Genomic DNA, 20,944 nt, shown 5'->3' on the forward strand with positions numbered 1-20,944 from the left:
GCAGGGGTGTGGAGGTTTTCTGGAGTGTTGCGCGTGGCATGTTGGGTGCTGTAGGCTTTTGGGGGCGGGCGGAGGGGTGTTGAGCGTTTTGGTGTTGCGGGTGGGGGGTTGTGTCGGGGGGGCAGGTGCGTGTGTGGTTGCGGCAGGCGGGTGGGTGTGTGGGGCTGCAGGGCACGTGGGAGGCTTGTGGAGGTTTTTTGGGTTGTTGGGTGCTGTAGGCTTTTGCCGGCAGGCGGGGGGGCGTTGAGTGTTTTGGTGTTGCGAGTGGGGTGTTGCGGCAGGCGGGTGGGTGTGCGGGGCTGCGGGGCGTGTAGCAGGGGTGTGGAGGTCTTTTGGGGTGTTGGGTGGTGTATGATTTTGGCGTCGGGCGGAGCGTCTGGCGAGCGTTGTGGTGTTGCGAGTGGGGTATTCTGGCAGGCGTCGGGGCAGGTGCGGGTGTTGTTGCGGGAGGAGGGAGGGTGTGTGGGGCTGTAGGGCGCGTGTGGTGCGTGAGTGTGGTGTAAGTATTTAGTGGTGTTGTGTGTGGGGTGTTGTGTTGTGGCAGGTGCGTGTGTTGTTGCGTGAGGCGGGTGCGTGTGTGTGTGTGTAGGGCAGGGTGCGTGTGGTGAGGGGTGTGTATTTTTTGCGGGGTGTTGCGTGTGGGGTGTTGTTTTGTGTGAGGTGTGTTGTGGGTAGGTGCGTGTGTTGCGTGTGTGTTTGTGTGTGTGTGTGTGGTGTGAGGCGTTGTTGTGTGCGTGAGTGCGGGAGGGCGGTGTGGGGCGGTGGGTGTGGAGAGGGCTGTTGTGGGGCAGAGGGGTGCCTACGGCCATACCACCCTGAGAACGCCCGATCTCGTCTGATCTCGGAAGCTAAGCAGGGTCGGGCCCGGTTAGTACTTGGATGGGAGACCGCCCGGAATACCGGGTGCTGTAGGCTTTTGCCGGCGGGCGGGAGGGGCGCTGCGCGTTTTGCTGTTGCGGCCGGCAGGGGGGCAGGTGCGGGTGTCGTTGCGGCAGGCGGGGTGGGTGTGTGGGGCTGCGGGGGCGCGTGGGAGGCTTGTGGAGGTTTTTTGGGCTGTTGTAGGCTTTTGCCGGCAGGCGGGGGGGCGTTGAGTGTTTTGGTGTTGCGCGTGGTGTGTTGCGGGCAGGCGGGTGGGTGTGTGGGGCTGGAGGGCGCGGGCGTGTGGGAGTGGTGTGTAAGTATTTTGGGGGGCTGTGTTGGGGCAGGTGCGGGTGTAGTTGCGGCAGGCGGGCGGGTGTGTGGGGCTGCGGGCCATGTGGCAGGGGTGTGGAGGTTTCTGGAGTGTTGCGCGTGGCATGTTGGGTGCTGTAGGCTTTTGGGGGCGGGCGGAGGGGTGTTGAGCGTTTTGGTGTTGCGGGTGGGGGGGTTGTGTCGGGGGGGGCAGGTGCGTGTGTGGTTGCGGCAGGGCGGGTGGGTGTGTGGGGCTGCAGGGCACGTGGGAGGCTTGTGGAGGTTTTTGGTTGTTGGGTGCTGTAGGCTTTTGCCGGCAGGCGGGGGGGCGTTGAGTGTTTTGGTGTTGCGAGTGGGGTGTTGCGGCAGGCGGGTGGTGTGCGGGGCTGCGGGGCGTGTAGCAGGGGTGTGGAGGTCTTTTGGGGTGTTGGGTGGTGTATGATTTTGGCGTCGGGCGGAGCGTCTGGCGAGCGTTGTGGTGTTGCGAGTGGGGGTATTCTGCAGGCGTCGGGGCAGGTGCGGGTGTTGTTGCGGGAGGAGGGGAGGGTGTGTGGGGCTGTAGGGCGCGTGTGGTGCGTGAGTGTGGTGTAAGTATTTAGTGGTGTTGTGTGTGGGGTGTTGTGTTTGTGGCAGGTGCGTGTGTTGTTGCGTGAGGCGGGTGCGTGTGTGTGTGTGTAGGGCAGGGTGCGTGTGGTGAGGGGTGTGTATTTTTTGCGGGTGTTGCGTGTGGGGTGTTGTTTTGTGTGAGGTGTGTTGTGGGTAGGTGCGTGTGTTGCGTGTGTGTTTGTGTGTGTGTGTGTGTGTGGTGTGAGGCGTTGTTGTGTGCGTGAGTGCGGGAGGGCGGTGTGGGCGGTGGGTGTGGAGAGGGCTGTTGTGGGGCAGAGGGGTGCCTACGGCCATACCACCCTGAGAACGCCCGATCTCGTCTGATCTCGGAAGCTAAGCAGGGTCGGGCCCGGTTAGTACTTGGATGGGAGACCGCCTGGGAATACCGGGTGCTGTAGGCTTTTGCCGGCGGGCGGAGGGGCGCTGCGCGTTTTGCTGTTGCGGCCGGCAGGGGGGCAGGTGCGGGTGTCGTTGTGGCAGGCGGGTGGGTGTGTGGGGCTGCGGGGCGCGTGGGAGGCTTGTGGAGGTTTTTTGGGCTGTTGTAGGCTTTTGCCGGCAGGCGGGGGGGCGTTGAGTGTTTTGGTGTTGCGCGTGGGGTGTTGCGGCAGGCGGGTGGGTGTGTGGGGCTGGAGGGCGCGGGGCGTGTGGGAGTGGTGTGTAAGTATTTTGGGGGGCTGTGTTGGGGCAGGTGCGGGTGTAGTTGCGGCAGGCGGGCGGGTGTGTGGGGCTGCGGGCCATGTGGCAGGGGTGTGGAGGTTTTCTGGAGTGTTGCGCGTGGCATGTTGGGTGCTGTAGGCTTTTGGGGGCGGGCGGAGGGGTGTTGAGCGTTTTGGTGTTGCGGGTGGGGGGTTGTGTCGGGGGGGCAGGTGCGTGTGTGGTTGCGGCAGGCGGGTGGGTGTGTGGGGCTGCAGGGCACGTGGGAGGCTTGTGGAGGTTTTTTGGGTTGTTGGGTGCTGTAGGCTTTTGCCGGCAGGCGGGGGGGCGTTGAGTGTTTTGGTGTTGCGAGTGGGGTGTTGCGGCAGGCGGGTGGGTGTGCGGGGCTGCGGGGCGTGTAGCAGGGGTGTGGAGGTCTTTTGGGGTGTTGGGTGGTGTATGATTTTGGCGTCGGGCGGAGCGTCTGGCGAGCGTTGTGGTGTTGCGAGTGGGGTATTCTGGCAGGCGTCGGGGCAGGTGCGGGTGTTGTTGCGGGAGGAGGGAGGGTGTGTGGGGCTGTAGGGCGCGTGTGGTGCGTGAGTGTGGTGTAAGTATTTAGTGGTGTTGTGTGTGGGGTGTTGTGTTGTGGCAGGTGCGTGTGTTGTTGCGTGAGGCGGGTGCGTGTGTGTGTGTGTAGGGCAGGGTGCGTGTGGTGAGGGGTGTGTATTTTTTGCGGGGTGTTGCGTGTGGGGTGTTGTTTTGTGTGAGGTGTGTTGTGGGTAGGTGCGTGTGTTGCGTGTGTGTTTGTGTGTGTGTGTGTGGTGTGAGGCGTTGTTGTGTGCGTGGGGGTGTGCGTGAGTGCGGGAGGGCGGTGTGGGCGGTGGGTGTGGAGAGGGCTGTTGTGGGGCAGAGGGGTGCCTACGGCCATACCACCCTGAGAACGCCCGATCTCGTCTGATCTCGGAAGCTAAGCAGGGTCGGGCCCGGTTAGTACTTGGATGGGAGACCGCCCGGGAATACCGGGTGCTGTAGGCTTTTGCCGGCGGGCGGAGGGGCGCTGCGCGTTTTGCTGTTGCGGCCGGCAGGGGGGCAGGTGCGGGTGTCGTTGCGGCAGGCGGGTGGGGTGTGTGGGGCTGCGGGGCGCGTGGGAGGCTTGTGGAGGTTTTTTGGGCTGTTGTAGGCTTTTGCCGGCAGGCGGGGGGGCGTTGAGTGTTTTGGTGTTGCGCGTGGGGTGTTGCGGCAGGCGGGTGGGTGTGTGGGGCTGGAGGGCGCGGGGCGTGTGGGAGTGGTGTGTAAGTATTTTGGGGGGCTGTGTTGGGGCAGGTGCGGGTGTAGTTGCGGCAGGCGGGCGGGTGTGTGGGGCTGCGGGCCATGTGGCAGGGGTGTGGAGGTTTTCTGGAGTGTTGCGCGTGGCATGTTGGGTGCTGTAGGCTTTTGGGGGCGGGCGGAGGGGTGTTGAGCGTTTTGGTGTTGCGGGTGGGGGGTTGTGTCGGGGGGGCAGGTGCGTGTGTGGTTGCGGCAGGCGGGTGGGTGTGTGGGGCTGCAGGGCACGTGGGAGGCTTGTGGAGGTTTTTTGGGTTGTTGGGTGCTGTAGGCTTTTGCCGGCAGGCGGGGGGGCGTTGAGTGTTTTGGTGTTGCGAGTGGGGTGTTGCGGCAGGCGGGTGGGTGTGCGGGGCTGCGGGGCGTGTAGCAGGGGTGTGGAGGTCTTTTGGGGTGTTGGGTGGTGTATGATTTTGGCGTCGGGCGGAGCGTCTGGCGAGCGTTGTGGTGTTGCGAGTGGGGTATTCTGGCAGGCGTCGGGGCAGGTGCGGGTGTTGTTGCGGGAGGAGGGAGGGTGTGTGGGGCTGTAGGGCGCGTGTGGTGCGTGAGTGTGGTGTAAGTATTTAGTGGTGTTGTGTGTGGGGTGTTGTGTTGTGGCAGGTGCGTGTGTTGTTGCGTGAGGCGGGTGCGTGTGTGTGTGTGTAGGGCAGGGTGCGTGTGGTGAGGGGTGTGTATTTTTTGCGGGGTGTTGCGTGTGGGGTGTTGTTTTGTGTGAGGTGTGTTGTGGGTAGGTGCGTGTGTTGCGTGTGTGTTTGTGTGTGTGTGTGTGGTGTGAGGCGTTGTTGTGTGCGTGAGTGCGGGAGGGCGGTGTGGGCGGTGGGTGTGGAGAGGGCTGTTGTGGGGCAGAGGGGTGCCTACGGCCATACCACCCTGAGAACGCCCGATCTCGTCTGATCTCGGAAGCTAAGCAGGGTCGGGCCCGGTTAGTACTTGGATGGGAGACCGCCTGGGAATACCGGGTGCTGTAGGCTTTTGCCGGCGGGCGGAGGGGCGCTGCGCGTTTTGCTGTTGCGGCCGGCAGGGGGGCAGGTGCGGGTGTCGTTGCGGCAGGCGGGTGGGTGTGTGGGGCTGCGGGGCGCGTGGGAGGCTTGTGGAGGTTTTTTGGGCTGTTGTAGGCTTTTGCCGGCAGGCGGGGGGGCAGGCGGGGGGGCGTTGAGTGTTTTGGTGTTGCGCGTGGGGTGTTGCGGCAGGCGGGTGGGTGTGTGGGGCTGGAGGGCGCGGGGCGTGTGGGAGTGGTGTGTAAGTATTTTGGGGGGCTGTGTTGGGGCAGGTGCGGGTGTAGTTGCGGCAGGCGGGCGGGTGTGTGGGGCTGCGGGCCATGTGGCAGGGGTGTGGAGGTTTTCTGGAGTGTTGCGCGTGGCATGTTGGGTGCTGTAGGCTTTTGGGGGCGGGCGGAGGGGTGTTGAGCGTTTTGGTGTTGCGGGTGGGGGGTTGTGTCGGGGGGGCAGGTGCGTGTGTGGTTGCGGCAGGCGGGTGGGTGTGTGGGGCTGCAGGGCACGTGGGAGGCTTGTGGAGGTTTTTTGGGTTGTTGGGTGCTGTAGGCTTTTGCCGGCAGGCGGGGGGGCGTTGAGTGTTTTGGTGTTGCGAGTGGGGTGTTGCGGCAGGCGGGTGGGTGTGCGGGGCTGCGGGGCGTGTAGCAGGGGTGTGGAGGTCTTTTGGGGTGTTGGGTGGTGTATGATTTTGGCGTCGGGCGGAGCGTCTGGCGAGCGTTGTGGTGTTGCGAGTGGGGTATTCTGGCAGGCGTCGGGGCAGGTGCGGGTGTTGTTGCGGGAGGAGGGAGGGTGTGTGGGGCTGTAGGGCGCGTGTGGTGCGTGAGTGTGGTGTAAGTATTTAGTGGTGTTGTGTGTGGGGTGTTGTGTTGTGGCAGGTGCGTGTGTTGTTGCGTGAGGCGGGTGCGTGTGTGTGTGTGTAGGGCAGGGTGCGTGTGGTGAGGGGTGTGTATTTTTTGCGGGGTGTTGCGTGTGGGGTGTTGTTTTGTGTGAGGTGTGTTGTGGGTAGGTGCGTGTGTTGCGTGTGTGTTTGTGTGTGTGTGTGTGGTGTGAGGCGTTGTTGTGTGCGTGGGGGTGTGCGTGAGTGCGGGAGGGCGGTGTGGGCGGTGGGTGTGGAGAGGGCTGTTGTGGGGCAGAGGGGTGCCTACGGCCATACCACCCTGAGAACGCCCGATCTCGTCTGATCTCGGAAGCTAAGCAGGGTCGGGCCCGGTTAGTACTTGGATGGGAGACCGCCCGGGAATACCGGGTGCTGTAGGCTTTTGCCGGCGGGCGGAGGGGCGCTGCGCGTTTTGCTGTTGCGGCCGGCAGGGGGGCAGGTGCGGGTGTCGTTGCGGCAGGCGGGTGGGTGTGTGGGGCTGCGGGGCGTGTAGCAGGGGTGTGGAGGTCTTTTGGGGGGCTGTGTTGGGGCAGGTGCGGGTGTAGTTGCGGCAGGCGGGCGGGTGTGTGGGGCTGCGGGCCATGTGGCAGGGGTGTGGAGGTTTTCTGGAGTGTTGCGCGTGGCATGTTGGGTGCTGTAGGCTTTTGGGGGCGGGCGGAGGGGTGTTGAGCGTTTTGGTGTTGCGGGTGGGGGGTTGTGTCGGGGGGGCAGGTGCGTGTGTGGTTGCGGCAGGCGGGTGGGTGTGTGGGGCTGCAGGGCACGTGGGAGGCTTGTGGAGGTTTTTTGGGTTGTTGGGTGCTGTAGGCTTTTGCCGGCAGGCGGGGGGGCGTTGAGTGTTTTGGTGTTGCGAGTGGGGTGTTGCGGCAGGCGGGTGGGTGTGCGGGGCTGCGGGGCGTGTAGCAGGGGTGTGGAGGTCTTTTGGGGTGTTGGGTGGTGTATGATTTTGGCGTCGGGCGGAGCGTCTGGCGAGCGTTGTGGTGTTGCGAGTGGGGTATTCTGGCAGGCGTCGGGGCAGGTGCGGGTGTTGTTGCGGGAGGAGGGAGGGTGTGTGGGGCTGTAGGGCGCGTGTGGTGCGTGAGTGTGGTGTAAGTATTTAGTGGTGTTGTGTGTGGGGTGTTGTGTTGTGGCAGGTGCGTGTGTTGTTGCGTGAGGCGGGTGCGTGTGTGTGTGTGTAGGGCAGGGTGCGTGTGGTGAGGGGTGTGTATTTTTTGCGGGGTGTTGCGTGTGGGGTGTTGTTTTGTGTGAGGTGTGTTGTGGGTAGGTGCGTGTGTTGCGTGTGTGTTTGTGTGTGTGTGTGTGGTGTGAGGCGTTGTTGTGTGCGTGGGGGTGTGCGTGAGTGCGGGAGGGCGGTGTGGGCGGTGGGTGTGGAGAGGGCTGTTGTGGGGCAGAGGGGTGCCTACGGCCATACCACCCTGAGAACGCCCGATCTCGTCTGATCTCGGAAGCTAAGCAGGGTCGGGCCCGGATAGTACTTGGATGGGAGACCGCCTGGGAATACCGGGTGCTGTAGGCTTTTGCCGGCGGGCGGAGGGGCGCTGCGCGTTTTGCTGTTGCGGCCGGCAGGGGGGCAGGTGCGGGTGTCGTTGCGGCAGGCGGGTGGGTGTGTGGGGCTGCGGGGCGCGTGGGAGGCTTGTGGAGGTTTTTTGGGCTGTTGTAGGCTTTTGCCGGCAGGCGGGGGGGCGTTGAGTGTTTTGGTGTTGCGCGTGGGGTGTTGCGGCAGGCGGGTGGGTGTGTGGGGCTGGAGGGCGCGGGGCGTGTGGGAGTGGTGTGTAAGTATTTTGGGGGGCTGTGTTGGGGCAGGTGCAGGTGTAGTTGCGGCAGGCGGGCGGGTGTGTGGGGCTGCGGGCCATGTGGCAGGGGTGTGGAGGTTTTCTGGAGTGTTGCGCGTGGCATGTTGGGTGCTGTAGGCTTTTGGGGGCGGGCGGAGGGGTGTTGAGCGTTTTGGTGTTGCGGGTGGGGGGTTGTGTCGGGGGGGCAGGTGCGTGTGTGGTTGCGGCAGGCGGGTGGGTGTGTGGGGCTGCAGGGCACGTGGGAGGCTTGTGGAGGTTTTTTGGGTTGTTGGGTGCTGTAGGCTTTTGCCGGCAGGCGGGGGGGCGTTGAGTGTTTTGGTGTTGCGAGTGGGGGTGTTGCGGCAGGCGGGTGGGTGTGCGGGGCTGCGGGGCGTGTAGCAGGGGTGTGGAGGTCTTTTGGGGTGTTGGGTGGTGTATGATTTTGGCGTCGGGCGGAGCGTCTGGCGAGCGTTGTGGTGTTGCGAGTGGGGTATTCTGGCAGGCGTCGGGGCAGGTGCGGGTGTTGTTGCGGGAGGAGGGAGGGTGTGTGGGGCTGTAGGGCGCGTGTGGTGCGTGAGTGTGGTGTAAGTATTTAGTGGTGTTGTGTGTGGGGTGTTGTGTTGTGGCAGGTGCGTGTGTTGTTGCGTGAGGCGGGTGCGTGTGTGTGTGTGTAGGGCAGGGTGCGTGTGGTGAGGGGTGTGTATTTTTTGCAGGGTGTTGCGCGTGGGGTGTTGTTTTGTGTGAGGTGTGTTGTGGGTAGGTGCGTGTGTTGCGTGTGTGTTTGTGTGTGTGTGTGTGGTGTGAGGCGTTGTTGTGTGCGTGGGGGTGTGCGTGAGTGCGGGAGGGCGGTGTGGGCGGTGGGTGTGGAGAGGGCTGTTGTGGGGCAGAGGGGTGCCTACGGCCATACCACCCTGAGAACGCCCGATCTCGTCTGATCTCGGAAGCTAAGCAGGGTCGGGCCCAGTTAGTACTTGGATGGGAGACCGCCCGGGAATACCGGGTGCTGTAGGCTTTTGCCGGCGGGCGGAGGGGCGCTGCGCGTTTTGCTGTTGCGGCCGGCAGGGGGGCAGGTGCGGGTGTCGTTGCGGCAGGCGGGTGGGTGTGTGGGGCTGCGGGGCGTGTAGCAGGGGTGTGGAGGTCTTTTGGGGGGCTGTGTTGGGGCAGGTGCGGGTGTAGTTGCGGCAGGCGGGCGGGTGTGTGGGGCTGCGGGCCATGTGGCAGGGGTGTGGAGGTTTTCTGGAGTGTTGCGCGTGGCATGTTGGGTGCTGTAGGCTTTTGGGGGCGGGCGGAGGGGTGTTGAGCGTTTTGGTGTTGCGGGTGGGGGGTTGTGTCGGGGGGGCAGGTGCGTGTGTGGTTGCGGCAGGCGGGTGGGTGTGTGGGGCTGCAGGGCACGTGGGAGGCTTGTGGAGGTTTTTTGGGTTGTTGGGTGCTGTAGGCTTTTGCCGGCAGGCGGGGGGGCGTTGAGTGTTTTGGTGTTGCGAGTGGGGTGTTGCGGCAGGCGGGTGGGTGTGCGGGGCTGCGGGGCGTGTAGCAGGGGTGTGGAGGTCTTTTGGGGTGTTGGGTGGTGTATGATTTTGGCGTCGGGCGGAGCGTCTGGCGAGCGTTGTGGTGTTGCGAGTGGGGTATTCTGGCAGGCGTCGGGGCAGGTGCGGGTGTTGTTGCGGGAGGAGGGAGGGTGTGTGGGGCTGTAGGGCGCGTGTGGTGCGTGAGTGTGGTGTAAGTATTTAGTGGTGTTGTGTGTGGGGTGTTGTGTTGTGGCAGGTGCGTGTGTTGTTGCGTGAGGCGGGTGCGTGTGTGTGTGTGTAGGGCAGGGTGCGTGTGGTGAGGGGTGTGTATTTTTTGCGGGGTGTTGCGTGTGGGGTGTTGTTTTGTGTGAGGTGTGTTGTGGGTAGGTGCGTGTGTTGCGTGTGTGTTTGTGTGTGTGTGTGTGGTGTGAGGCGTTGTTGTGTGTGTGAGTGCGGGAGGGCGGTGTGGGCGGTGGGTGTGGAGAGGGCTGTTGTGGGGCAGAGGGGTGCCTACGGCCATACCACCCTGAGAACGCCCGATCTCGTCTGATCTCGGAAGCTAAGCAGGGTCGGGCCCGGTTAGTACTTGGATGGGAGACCGCCTGGGAATACCGGGTGCTGTAGGCTTTTGGCGGAGGGGCGCTGCGCGTTTTGCTGTTGCGGCCGGCAGGGGGGCAGGTGCGGGTGTCGTTGCGGCAGGCGGGTGGGTGTGTGGGGCTGCGGGGCGCGTGGGAGGCTTGTGGAGGTTTTTTGGGCTGTTGTAGGCTTTTGCCGGCAGGCGGGGGGGCGTTGAGTGTTTTGGTGTTGCGCGTGGGGTGTTGCGGCAGGCGGGTGGGTGTGTGGGGCTGGAGGGCGCGGGGCGTGTGGGAGTGGTGTGTAAGTATTTTGGGGGGCTGTGTTGGGGCAGGTGCAGGTGTAGTTGCGGCAGGCGGGCGGGTGTGTGGGGCTGCGGGCCATGTGGCAGGGGTGTGGAGGTTTTCTGGAGTGTTGCGCGTGGCATGTTGGGTGCTGTAGGCTTTTGGGGGCGGGCGGAGGGGTGTTGAGCGTTTTGGTGTTGCGGGTGGGGGGTTGTGTCGGGGGGGCAGGTGCGTGTGTGGTTGCGGCAGGCGGGTGGGTGTGTGGGGCTGCAGGGCACGTGGGAGGCTTGTGGAGGTTTTTTGGGTTGTTGGGTGCTGTAGGCTTTTGCCGGCAGGCGGGGGGGCGTTGAGTGTTTTGGTGTTGCGAGTGGGGTGTTGCGGCAGGCGGGTGGGTGTGCGGGGCTGCGGGGCGTGTAGCAGGGGTGTGGAGGTCTTTTGGGGTGTTGGGTGGTGTATGATTTTGGCGTCGGGCGGAGCGTCTGGCGAGCGTTGTGGTGTTGCGAGTGGGGTATTCTGGCAGGCGTCGGGGCAGGTGCGGGTGTTGTTGCGGGAGGAGGGAGGGTGTGTGGGGCTGTAGGGCGCGTGTGGTGCGTGAGTGTGGTGTAAGTATTTAGTGGTGTTGTGTGTGGGGTGTTGTGTTGTGGCAGGTGCGTGTGTTGTTGCGTGAGGCGGGTGCGTGTGTGTGTGTGTAGGGCAGGGTGCGTGTGGTGAGGGGTGTGTATTTTTTGCAGGGTGTTGCGCGTGGGGTGTTGTTTTGTGTGAGGTGTGTTGTGGGTAGGTGCGTGTGTTGCGTGTGTGTTTGTGTGTGTGTGTGTGGTGTGAGGCGTTGTTGTGTGCGTGGGGGTGTGCGTGAGTGCGGGAGGGCGGTGTGGGCGGTGGGTGTGGAGAGGGCTGTTGTGGGGCAGAGGGGTGCCTACGGCCATACCACCCTGAGAACGCCCGATCTCGTCTGATCTCGGAAGCTAAGCAGGGTCGGGCCCAGTTAGTACTTGGATGGGAGACCGCCCGGGAATACCGGGTGCTGTAGGCTTTTGCCGGCGGGCGGAGGGGCGCTGCGCGTTTTGCTGTTGCGGCCGGCAGGGGGGCAGGTGCGGGTGTCGTTGCGGCAGGCGGGTGGGTGTGTGGGGCTGCGGGGCGTGTAGCAGGGGTGTGGAGGTCTTTTGGGGGGCTGTGTTGGGGCAGGTGCGGGTGTAGTTGCGGCAGGCGGGCGGGTGTGTGGGGCTGCGGGCCATGTGGCAGGGGTGTGGAGGTTTTCTGGAGTGTTGCGCGTGGCATGTTGGGTGCTGTAGGCTTTTGGGGGCGGGCGGAGGGGTGTTGAGCGTTTTGGTGTTGCGGGTGGGGGGTTGTGTCGGGGGGGCAGGTGCGTGTGTGGTTGCGGCAGGCGGGTGGGTGTGTGGGGCTGCAGGGCACGTGGGAGGCTTGTGGAGGTTTTTTGGGTTGTTGGGTGCTGTAGGCTTTTGCCGGCAGGCGGGGGGGCGTTGAGTGTTTTGGTGTTGCGAGTGGGGTGTTGCGGCAGGCGGGTGGGTGTGCGGGGCTGCGGGGCGTGTAGCAGGGGTGTGGAGGTCTTTTGGGGTGTTGGGTGGTGTATGATTTTGGCGTCGGGCGGAGCGTCTGGCGAGCGTTGTGGTGTTGCGAGTGGGGTATTCTGGCAGGCGTCGGGGCAGGTGCGGGTGTTGTTGCGGGAGGAGGGAGGGTGTGTGGGGCTGTAGGGCGCGTGTGGTGCGTGAGTGTGGTGTAAGTATTTAGTGGTGTTGTGTGTGGGGTGTTGTGTTGTGGCAGGTGCGTGTGTTGTTGCGTGAGGCGGGTGCGTGTGTGTGTGTGTAGGGCAGGGTGCGTGTGGTGAGGGGTGTGTATTTTTTGCGGGGTGTTGCGTGTGGGGTGTTGTTTTGTGTGAGGTGTGTTGTGGGTAGGTGCGTGTGTTGCGTGTGTGTTTGTGTGTGTGTGTGTGGTGTGAGGCGTTGTTGTGTGTGTGAGTGCGGGAGGGCGGTGTGGGCGGTGGGTGTGGAGAGGGCTGTTGTGGGGCAGAGGGGTGCCTACGGCCATACCACCCTGAGAACGCCCGATCTCGTCTGATCTCGGAAGCTAAGCAGGGTCGGGCCCGGTTAGTACTTGGATGGGAGACCGCCTGGGAATACCGGGTGCTGTAGGCTTTTGGCGGAGGGGCGCTGCGCGTTTTGCTGTTGCGGCCGGCAGGGGGGCAGGTGCGGGTGTCGTTGCGGCAGGCGGGTGGGTGTGTGGGGCTGCGGGGCGCGTGGGAGGCTTGTGGAGGTTTTTTGGGCTGTTGTAGGCTTTTGCCGGCAGGCGGGGGGGCGTTGAGTGTTTTGGTGTTGCGCGTGGGGTGTTGCGGCAGGCGGGTGGGTGTGTGGGGCTGGAGGGCGCGGGGCGTGTGGGAGTGGTGTGTAAGTATTTTGGGGGGCTGTGTTGGGGCAGGTGCGGGTGTAGTTGCGGCAGGCGGGCGGGTGTGTGGGGCTGCGGGCCATGTGGCAGGGGTGTGGAGGTTTTCTGGAGTGTTGCGCGTGGCATGTTGGGTGCTGTAGGCTTTTGGGGGCGGGCGGAGGGGTGTTGAGCGTTTTGGTGTTGCGGGTGGGGGGTTGTGTCGGGGGGGCAGGTGCGTGTGTGGTTGCGGCAGGCGGGTGGGTGTGTGGGGCTGCAGGGCACGTGGGAGGCTTGTGGAGGTTTTTTGGGTTGTTGGGTGCTGTAGGCTTTTGCCGGCAGGCGGGGGGGCGTTGAGTGTTTTGGTGTTGCGAGTGGGGTGTTGCGGCAGGCGGGTGGGTGTGCGGGGCTGCGGGGCGTGTAGCAGGGGTGTGGAGGTCTTTTGGGGTGTTGGGTGGTGTATGATTTTGGCGTCGGGCGGAGCGTCTGGCGAGCGTTGTGGTGTTGCGAGTGGGGTATTCTGGCAGGCGTCGGGGCAGGTGCGGGTGTTGTTGCGGGAGGAGGGAGGGTGTGTGGGGCTGTAGGGCGCGTGTGGTGCGTGAGTGTGGTGTAAGTATTTAGTGGTGTTGTGTGTGGGGTGTTGTGTTGTGGCAGGTGCGTGTGTTGTTGCGTGAGGCGGGTGCGTGTGTGTGTGTGTAGGGCAGGGTGCGTGTGGTGAGGGGTGTGTATTTTTTGCGGGGTGTTGCGTGTGGGGTGTTGTTTTGTGTGAGGTGTGTTGTGGGTAGGTGCGTGTGTTGCGTGTGTGTTTGTGTGTGTGTGTGTGGTGTGAGGCGTTGTTGTGTGTGTGAGTGCGGGAGGGCGGTGTGGGCGGTGGGTGTGGAGAGGGCTGTTGTGGGGCAGAGGGGTGCCTACGGCCATACCACCCTGAGAACGCCCGATCTCGTCTGATCTCGGAAGCTAAGCAGGGTCGGGCCCGGTTAGTACTTGGATGGGAGACCGCCCGGGAATACCGGGTGCTGTAGGCTTTTGCCGGCGGGCGGAGGGGCGCTGCGCGTTTTGCTGTTGCGGCCGGCAGGGGGGCAGGTGCGGGTGTCGTTGCGGCAGGCGGGTGGGTGTGTGGGGCTGCGGGGCGTGTAGCAGGGGTGTGGAGGTCTTTTGGGGGGCTGTGTTGGGGCAGGTGCGGGTGTAGTTGCGGCAGGCGGGCGGGTGTGTGGGGCTGCGGGCCATGTGGCAGGGGTGTGGAGGTTTTCTGGAGTGTTGCGCGTGGCATGTTGGGTGCTGTAGGCTTTTGGGGGCGGGCGGAGGGGTGTTGAGCGTTTTGGTGTTGCGGGTGGGGGGTTGTGTCGGGGGGGCAGGTGCGTGTGTGGTTGCGGCAGGCGGGTGGGTGTGTGGGGCTGCAGGGCACGTGGGAGGCTTGTGGAGGTTTTTTGGGTTGTTGGGTGCTGTAGGCTTTTGCCGGCAGGCGGGGGGGCGTTGAGTGTTTTGGTGTTGCGAGTGGGGTGTTGCGGCAGGCGGGTGGGTGTGCGGGGCTGCGGGGCGTGTAGCAGGGGTGTGGAGGTCTTTTGGGGTGTTGGGTGGTGTATGATTTTGGCGTCGGGCGGAGCGTCTGGCGAGCGTTGTGGTGTTGCGAGTGGGGTATTCTGGCAGGCGTCGGGGCAGGTGCGGGTGTTGTTGCGGGAGGAGGGAGGGTGTGTGGGGCTGTAGGGCGCGTGTGGTGCGTGAGTGTGGTGTAAGTATTTAGTGGTGTTGTGTGTGGGGTGTTGTGTTGTGGCAGGTGCGTGTGTTGTTGCGTGAGGCGGGTGCGTGTGTGTGTGTGTAGGGCAGGGTGCGTGTGGTGAGGGGTGTGTATTTTTTGCGGGGTGTTGCGTGTGGGGTGTTGTTTTGTGTGAGGTGTGTTGTGGGTAGGTGCGTGTGTTGCGTGTGTGTTTGTGTGTGTGTGTGTGGTGTGAGGCGTTGTTGTGTGCGTGAGTGCGGGAGGGCGGTGTGGGCGGTGGGTGTGGAGAGGGCTGTTGTGGGGCAGAGGGGTGCCTACGGCCATACCACCCTGAGAACGCCCGATCTCGTCTGATCTCGGAAGCTAAGCAGGGTCGGGCCCAGTTAGTACTTGGATGGGAGACCGCCCGGGAATACCGGGTGCTGTAGGCTTTTGCCGGCGGGCGGAGGGGCGCTGCGCGTTTTGCTGTTGCGGCCGGCAGGGGGGCAGGTGCGGGTGTCGTTGCGGCAGGCGGGTGGGTGTGTGGGGCTGCGGGGCGTGTAGCAGGGGTGTGGAGGTCTTTTGGGGGGCTGTGTTGGGGCAGGTGCGGGTGTAGTTGCGGCAGGCGGGCGGGTGTGTGGGGCTGCGGGCCATGTGGCAGGGGTGTGGAGGTTTTCTGGAGTGTTGCGCGTGGCATGTTGGGTGCTGTAGGCTTTTGGGGGCGGGCGGAGGGGTGTTGAGCGTTTTGGTGTTGCGGGTGGGGGGTTGTGTCGGGGGGGCAGGTGCGTGTGTGGTTGCGGCAGGCGGGTGGGTGTGTGGGGCTGCAGGGCACGTGGGAGGCTTGTGGAGGTTTTTTGGGTTGTTGGGTGCTGTAGGCTTTTGCCGGCAGGCGGGGGGGCGTTGAGTGTTTTGGTGTTGCGAGTGGGGTGTTGCGGCAGGCGGGTGGGTGTGCGGGGCTGCGGGGCGTGTAGCAGGGGTGTGGAGGTCTTTTGGGGTGTTGGGTGGTGTATGATTTTGGCGTCGGGCGGAGCGTCTGGCGAGCGTTGTGGTGTTGCGAGTGGGGTATTCTGGCAGGCGTCGGGGCAGGTGCGGGTGTTGTTGCGGGAGGAGGGAGGGTGTGTGGGGCTGTAGGGCGCGTGTGGTGCGTGAGTGTGGTGTAAGTATTTAGTGGTGTTGTGTGTGGGGTGTTGTGTTGTGGCAGGTGCGTGTGTTGTTGCGTGAGGCGGGTGCGTGTGTGTGTGTGTAGGGCAGGGTGCGTGTGGTGAGGGGTGTGTATTTTTTGCGGGGTGTTGCGTGTGGGGTGTTGTTTTGTGTGAGGTGTGTTGTGGGTAGGTGCGTGTGTTGCGTGTGTGTTTGTGTGTGTGTGTGTGGTGTGAGGCGTTGTTGTGTGCGTGGGGGTGTGCGTGAGTGCGGGAGGGCGGTGTGGGCGGTGGGTGTGGAGAGGGCTGTTGTGGGGCAGAGGGGTGCCTACGGCCATACCACCCTGAGAACGCCCGATCTCGTCTGATCTCGGAAGCTAAGCAGGGTCGGGCCCGGTTAGTACTTGGATGGGAGACCGCCCGGGAATACCGGGTGCTGTAGGCTTTTGCCGGCGGGCGGAGGGGCGCTGCGCGTTTTGCTGTTGCGGCCGGCAGGGGGGCAGGTGCGGGTGTCGTTGCGGCAGGCGGGTGGGTGTGTGGGGCTGCGGGGCGTGTAGCAGGGGTGTGGAGGTCTTTTGGGGGGCTGTGTTGGGGCAGGTGCGGGTGTAGTTGCGGCAGGCGGGCGGGTGTGTGGGGCTGCGGGCCATGTGGCAGGGGTGTGGAGGTTTTCTGGAGTGTTGCGCGTGGCATGTTGGGTGCTGTAGGCTTTTGGGGGCGGGCGGAGGGGTGTTGAGCGTTTTGGTGTTGCGGGTGGGGGGTTGTGTCGGGGGGGCAGGTGCGTGTGTGGTTGCGGCAGGCGGGTGGGTGTGTGGGGCTGCAGGGCACGTGGGAGGCTTGTGGAGGTTTTTTGGGTTGTTGGGTGCTGTAGGCTTTTGCCGGCAGGCGGGGGGGCGTTGAGTGTTTTGGTGTTGCGAGTGGGGTGTTGCGGCAGGCGGGTGGGTGTGCGGGGCTGCGGGGCGTGTAGCAGGGGTGTGGAGGTCTTTTGGGGTGTTGGGTGGTGTATGATTTTGGCGTCGGGCGGAGCGTCTGGCGAGCGTTGTGGTGTTGCGAGTGGGGTATTCTGGCAGGCGTCGGGGCAGGTGCGGGTGTTGTTGCGGGAGGAGGGAGGGTGTGTGGGGCTGTAGGGCGCGTGTGGTGCGTGAGTGTGGTGTAAGTATTTAGTGGTGTTGTGTGTGGGGTGTTGTGTTGTGGCAGGTGCGTGTGTTGTTGCGTGAGGCGGGTGCGTGTGTGTGTGTGTAGGGCAGGGTGCGTGTGGTGAGGGGTGTGTATTTTTTGCGGGGTGTTGCGTGTGGGGTGTTGTTTTGTGTGAGGTGTGTTGTGGGTAGGTGCGTGTGTTGCGTGTGTGTTTGTGTGTGTGTGTGTGGTGTGAGGCGTTGTTGTGTGCGTGAGTGCGGGAGGGCGGTGTGGGCGGTGGGTGTGGAGAGGGCTGTTGTGGGGCAGAGGGGTGCCTACGGCCATACCACCCTGAGAACGCCCGATCTCGTCTGATCTCGGAAGCTAAGCAGGGTCGGGCCCGGTTAGTACTTGGATGGGAGACCGCCTGGGAATACCGGGTGCTGTAGGCCTTTGCCGGCGGGCGGAGGGGCGCTGCGCGTTTTGCTGTTGCGGCCGGCAGGGGGGCAGGTGCGGGTGTCGTTGCGGCAGGCGGGTGGGTGTGTGGGGCTGCGGGGCGCGTGGGAGGCTTGTGGAGGTTTTTTGGGCTGTTGTAGGCTTTTGCCGGCAGGCGGGGGGGCGTTGAGTGTTTTGGTGTTGCGCGTGGGGTGTTGCGGCAGGCGGGTGGGTGTGTGGGGCTGGAGGGCGCGGGGCGTGTGGGAGTGGTGTGTAAGTATTTTGGGGGGCTGTGTTGGGGCAGGTGCGGGTGTAGTTGCGGCAGGCGGGCGGGTGTGTGGGGCTGCGGGCCATGTGGCAGGGGTGTGGAGGTTTTCTGGAGTGTTGCGCGTGGCATGTTGGGTGCTGTAGGCTTTTGGGGGCGGGCGGAGGGGTGTTGAGCGTTTTGGTGTTGCGGGTGGGGGGTTGTGTCGGGGGGGCAGGTGCGTGTGTGGTTGCGGCAGGCGGGTGGGTGTGTGGGGCTGCAGGGCACGTGGGAGGCTTGTGGAGGTTTTTTGGGTTGTTGGGTGCTGTAGGCTTTTGCCGGCAGGCGGGGGGGCGTTGAGTGTTTTGGTGTTGCGAGTGGGGTGTTGCGGCAGGCGGGTGGGTGTGCGGGGCTGCGGGGCGTGTAGCAGGGGTGTGGAGGTCTTTTGGGGTGTTGGGTGGTGTATGATTTTGGCGTCGGGCGGAGCGTCTGGCGAGCGTTGTGGTGTTGCGAGTGGGGTATTCTGGCAGGCGTCGGGGCAGGTGCGGGTGTTGTTGCGGGAGGAGGGAGGGTGTGTGGGGCTGTAGGGCGCGTGTGGTGCGTGAGTGTGGTGTAAGTATTTAGTGGTGTTGTGTGTGGGGTGTTGTGTTGTGGCAGGTGCGTGTGTTGTTGCGTGAGGCGGGTGCGTGTGTGTGTGTGTAGGGCAGGGTGCGTGTGGTGAGGGGTGTGTATTTTTTGCAGGGTGTTGCGCGTGGGGTGTTGTTTTGTGTGAGGTGTGTTGTGGGTAGGTGCGTGTGTTGCGTGTGTGTTTGTGTGTGTGTGTGTGGTGTGAGGCGTTGTTGTGTGCGTGGGGGTGTGCGTGAGTGCGGGAGGGCGGTGTGGGCGGTGGGTGTGGAGAGGGCTGTTGTGGGGCAGAGGGGTGCCTACGGCCATACCACCCTGAGAACGCCCGATCTCGTCTGATCTCGGAAGCTAAGCAGGGTCGGGCCCAGTTAGTACTTGGATGGGAGACCGCCCGGGAATACCGGGTGCTGTAGGCTTTTGCCGGCGGGCGGAGGGGCGCTGCGCGTTTTGCTGTTGCGGCCGGCAGGGGGGCAGGTGCGGGTGTCGTTGCGGCAGGCGGGTGGGTGTGTGGGGCTGCGGGGCGTGTAGCAGGGGTGTGGAGGTCTTTTGGGGGGCTGTGTTGGGGCAGGTGCGGGTGTAGTTGCGGCAGGCGGGCGGGTGTGTGGGGCTGCGGGCCATGTGGCAGGGGTGTGGAGGTTTTCTGGAGTGTTGCGCGTGGCATGTTGGGTGCTGTAGGCTTTTGGGGGCGGGCGGAGGGGTGTTGAGCGTTTTGGTGTTGCGGGTGGGGGGTTGTGTCGGGGGGGCAGGTGCGTGTGTGGTTGCGGCAGGCGGGTGGGTGTGTGGGGCTGCAGGGCACGTGGGAGGCTTGTGGAGGTTTTTTGGGTTGTTGGGTGCTGTAGGCTTTTGCCGGCAGGCGGGGGGGGCGTTGAGTGTTTTGGTGTTGCGAGTGGGGTGTTGCGGCAGGCGGGTGGGTGTGCGGGGCTGCGGGGCGTGTAGCAGGGGTGTGGAGGTCTTTTGGGGTGTTGGGTGGTGTATGATTTTGGCGTTGGGCGGAGCGTCTGGCGAGCGTTGTGGTGTTGCGAGTGGGGTATTCTGGCAGGCGTCGGGGCAGGTGCGGGTGTTGTTGCGGGAGGAGGGAGGGTGTGTGGGGCTGTAGGGCGCGTGTGGTGCGTGAGTGTGGTGTAAGTATTTAGTGGTGTTGTGTGTGGGGTGTTGTGTTGTGGCAGGTGCGTGTGTTGTTGCGTGAGGCGGGTGCGTGTGTGTGTGTGTAGGGCAGGGTGCGTGTGGTGAGGGGTGTGTATTTTTTGCGGGGTGTTGCGTGTGGGGTGTTGTTTTGTGTGAGGTGTGTTGTGGGTAGGTGCGTGTGTTGCGTGTGTGTTTGTGTGTGTGTGTGTGGTGTGAGGCGTTGTTGTGTGTGTGAGTGCGGGAGGGCGGTGTGGGCGGTGGGTGTGGAGAGGGCTGTTGTGGGGCAGAGGGGTGCCTACGGCCATACCACCCTGAGAATGCCCGATCTCGTCTGATCTCGGAAGCTAAGCAGGGTCGGGCCTGGTTAGTACTTGGATGGGAGACCGCCTGGGAATACCGGGTGCTGTAGGCTTTTGGCGGAGGGGCGCTGCGCGTTTTGCTGTTGCGGCCGGCAGGGGGGCAGGTGCGGGTGTCGTTGCGGCAGGCGGGTGGGTGTGTGGGGCTGCGGGGCGCGTGGGAGGCTTGTGGAGGTTTTTTGGGCTGTTGTAGGCTTTTGCCGGCAGGCGGGGGGGCGTTGAGTGTTTTGGTGTTGCGTGTGGGGTGTTGCGGCAGGCGGGTGGGTGTGTGGGGCTGGAGGGCGCGGGGCGTGTGGGAGTGGTGTGTAAGTATTTTGGGGGGCTGTGTTGGGGCAGGTGCGGGTGTAGTTGCGGCAGGCGGGCGGGTGTGTGGGGCTGCGGGCCATGTGGCAGGGGTGTGGAGGTTTTCTGGAGTGTTGCGCGTGGCATGTTGGGTGCTGTAGGCTTTTGGGGGCGGGCGGAGGGGTGTTGAGCGTTTTGGTGTTGCGGGTGGGGGGTTGTGTCGGGGGGGCAGGTGCGTGTGTGGTTGCGGCAGGCGGGTGGGTGTGTGGGGCTGCAGGGCACGTGGGAGGCTTGTGGAGGTTTTTTGGGTTGTTGGGTGCTGTAGGCTTTTGCCGGCAGGCGGGGGGGCGTTGAGTGTTTTGGTGTTGCGAGTGGGGTGTTGCGGCAGGCGGGTGGGTGTGCGGGGCTGCGGGGCGTGTAGCAGGGGTGTGGAGGTCTTTTGGGGTGTTGGGTGGTGTATGATTTTGGCGTCGGGCGGAGCGTCTGGCGAGCGTTGTGGTGTTGCGAGTGGGGTATTCTGGCAGGCGTCGGGGCAGGTGCGGGTGTTGTTGCGGGAGGAGGGAGGGTGTGTGGGGCTGTAGGGCGCGTGTGGTGCGTGAGTGTGGTGTAAGTATTTAGTGGTGTTGTGTGTGGGGTGTTGTGTTGTGGCAGGTGCGTGTGTTGTTGCGTGAGGCGGGTGCGTGTGTGTGTGTGTAGGGCAGGGTGCGTGTGGTGAGGGGTGTGTATTTTTTGCGGGGTGTTGCGTGTGGGGTGTTGTTTTGTGTGAGGTGTGTTGTGGGTAGGTGCGTGTGTTGCGTGTGTGTTTGTGTGTGTGTGTGTAGTGTGAGGCGTTGTTGTGTGCGTGGGGGTGTGCGTGAGTGCGGGAGGGCGGTGTGGGCGGTGGGTGTGGAGAGGGCTGTTGTGGGGCAGAGGGGTGCCTACGGCCATACCACCCTGAGAACGCCCGATCTCGTCTGATCTCGGAAGCTAAGCAGGGTCGGGCCCGGTTAGTACTTGGATGGGAGACCGCCCGGGAATACCGGGTGCTGTAGGCTTTTGCCGGCGGGCGGAGGGGCGCTGCGCGTTTTGCTGTTGCGGCCGGCAGGGGGGCAGGTGCGGGTGTCGTTGCGGCAGGCGGGTGGGTGTGTGGGGCTGCGGGGCGCGTGGGAGGCTTGTGGAGGTTTTTTGGGCTGTTGTAGGCTTTTGCCGGCAGGCGGGGGGGCGTTGAGTGTTTTGGTGTTGCGCGTGGGGTGTTGCGGCAGGCGGGTGGGTGTGTGGGGCTGGAGGGCGCGGGGCGTGTGGGAGTGGTGTGTAAGTATTTTGGGGGGCTGTGTTGGGGCAGGTGCGGGTGTAGTTGCGGCAGGCGGGCGGGTGTGTGGGGCTGCGGGCCATGTGGCAGGGGTGTGGAGGTTTTCTGGAGTGTTGCGCGTGGCATGTTGGGTGCTGTAGGCTTTTGGGGGCGGGCGGAGGGGTGTTGAGCGTTTTGGTGTTGCGGGTGGGGGGTTGTGTCGGGGGGGCAGGTGCGTGTGTGGTTGCGGCAGGCGGGTGGGTGTGTGGGGCTGCAGGGCACGTGGGAGGCTTGTGGAGGTTTTTTGGGTTGTTGGGTGCTGTAGGCTTTTGCCGGCAGGCGGGGGGGCGTTGAGTGTTTTGGTGTTGCGAGTGGGGTGTTGCGGCAGGCGGGTGGGTGTGCGGGGCTGCGGGGCGTGTAGCAGGGGTGTGGAGGTCTTTTGGGGTGTTGGGTGGTGTATGATTTTGGCGTCGGGCGGAGCGTCTGGCGAGCGTTGTGGTGTTGCGAGTGGGGTATTCTGGCAGGCGTCGGGGCAGGTGCGGGTGTTGTTGCGGGAGGAGGGAG

General features: G+C 64.4%; 17 non-coding genes across 17 annotated transcripts; all 17 read left to right on the forward strand.

Moving 5' to 3' along the window:
* The first annotated feature begins 797 nt into the window (after positions 1-797).
* Positions 798-915, forward strand: LOC128912171 (5S ribosomal RNA). Its single transcript, XR_008467502.1, has one exon. It is a non-coding gene; the product is annotated as a 5S ribosomal RNA (ribosomal RNA).
* A 1,143-nt stretch (positions 916-2,058) lies between these two features.
* Positions 2,059-2,177, forward strand: LOC128912198 (5S ribosomal RNA). The gene has a single exon (XR_008467522.1). It is a non-coding gene; the product is annotated as a 5S ribosomal RNA (ribosomal RNA).
* A 1,148-nt stretch (positions 2,178-3,325) lies between these two features.
* On the forward strand, positions 3,326-3,444 carry LOC128912019 (5S ribosomal RNA). Its single transcript, XR_008467350.1, has one exon. It is a non-coding gene; the product is annotated as a 5S ribosomal RNA (ribosomal RNA).
* Positions 3,445-4,581: 1,137 nt separating this feature from the next.
* On the forward strand, positions 4,582-4,700 carry LOC128912209 (5S ribosomal RNA). The gene has a single exon (XR_008467533.1). It is a non-coding gene; the product is annotated as a 5S ribosomal RNA (ribosomal RNA).
* A 1,160-nt stretch (positions 4,701-5,860) lies between these two features.
* LOC128912021 (5S ribosomal RNA) lies at positions 5,861-5,979 on the forward strand. Its single transcript, XR_008467352.1, has one exon. It is a non-coding gene; the product is annotated as a 5S ribosomal RNA (ribosomal RNA).
* Positions 5,980-6,992: 1,013 nt separating this feature from the next.
* On the forward strand, positions 6,993-7,111 carry LOC128911977 (5S ribosomal RNA). Its single transcript, XR_008467308.1, has one exon. It is a non-coding gene; the product is annotated as a 5S ribosomal RNA (ribosomal RNA).
* Positions 7,112-8,260: 1,149 nt separating this feature from the next.
* LOC128912126 (5S ribosomal RNA) lies at positions 8,261-8,379 on the forward strand. Its single transcript, XR_008467457.1, has one exon. It is a non-coding gene; the product is annotated as a 5S ribosomal RNA (ribosomal RNA).
* Positions 8,380-9,380: 1,001 nt separating this feature from the next.
* LOC128912211 (5S ribosomal RNA) lies at positions 9,381-9,499 on the forward strand. The gene has a single exon (XR_008467534.1). It is a non-coding gene; the product is annotated as a 5S ribosomal RNA (ribosomal RNA).
* A 1,141-nt stretch (positions 9,500-10,640) lies between these two features.
* LOC128912127 (5S ribosomal RNA) lies at positions 10,641-10,759 on the forward strand. The gene has a single exon (XR_008467458.1). It is a non-coding gene; the product is annotated as a 5S ribosomal RNA (ribosomal RNA).
* A 1,001-nt stretch (positions 10,760-11,760) lies between these two features.
* Positions 11,761-11,879, forward strand: LOC128912212 (5S ribosomal RNA). Its single transcript, XR_008467535.1, has one exon. It is a non-coding gene; the product is annotated as a 5S ribosomal RNA (ribosomal RNA).
* A 1,129-nt stretch (positions 11,880-13,008) lies between these two features.
* On the forward strand, positions 13,009-13,127 carry LOC128912022 (5S ribosomal RNA). The gene has a single exon (XR_008467353.1). It is a non-coding gene; the product is annotated as a 5S ribosomal RNA (ribosomal RNA).
* Positions 13,128-14,128: 1,001 nt separating this feature from the next.
* Positions 14,129-14,247, forward strand: LOC128912128 (5S ribosomal RNA). Its single transcript, XR_008467459.1, has one exon. It is a non-coding gene; the product is annotated as a 5S ribosomal RNA (ribosomal RNA).
* Positions 14,248-15,260: 1,013 nt separating this feature from the next.
* Positions 15,261-15,379, forward strand: LOC128912023 (5S ribosomal RNA). Its single transcript, XR_008467354.1, has one exon. It is a non-coding gene; the product is annotated as a 5S ribosomal RNA (ribosomal RNA).
* A 1,001-nt stretch (positions 15,380-16,380) lies between these two features.
* Positions 16,381-16,499, forward strand: LOC128911972 (5S ribosomal RNA). Its single transcript, XR_008467305.1, has one exon. It is a non-coding gene; the product is annotated as a 5S ribosomal RNA (ribosomal RNA).
* Positions 16,500-17,647: 1,148 nt separating this feature from the next.
* LOC128912129 (5S ribosomal RNA) lies at positions 17,648-17,766 on the forward strand. The gene has a single exon (XR_008467460.1). It is a non-coding gene; the product is annotated as a 5S ribosomal RNA (ribosomal RNA).
* Positions 17,767-18,768: 1,002 nt separating this feature from the next.
* Positions 18,769-18,887, forward strand: LOC128911987 (5S ribosomal RNA). The gene has a single exon (XR_008467318.1). It is a non-coding gene; the product is annotated as a 5S ribosomal RNA (ribosomal RNA).
* Positions 18,888-20,028: 1,141 nt separating this feature from the next.
* Positions 20,029-20,147, forward strand: LOC128912024 (5S ribosomal RNA). Its single transcript, XR_008467355.1, has one exon. It is a non-coding gene; the product is annotated as a 5S ribosomal RNA (ribosomal RNA).
* The last annotated feature ends 797 nt before the right edge of the window (positions 20,148-20,944 follow it).

The sequence above is a fragment of the Rissa tridactyla genome, chromosome 6 (assembly GCF_028500815.1).
Source record: "Rissa tridactyla isolate bRisTri1 chromosome 6, bRisTri1.patW.cur.20221130, whole genome shotgun sequence".
In the NCBI taxonomy this organism is placed as follows: domain Eukaryota; kingdom Metazoa; phylum Chordata; class Aves; order Charadriiformes; family Laridae; genus Rissa; species Rissa tridactyla.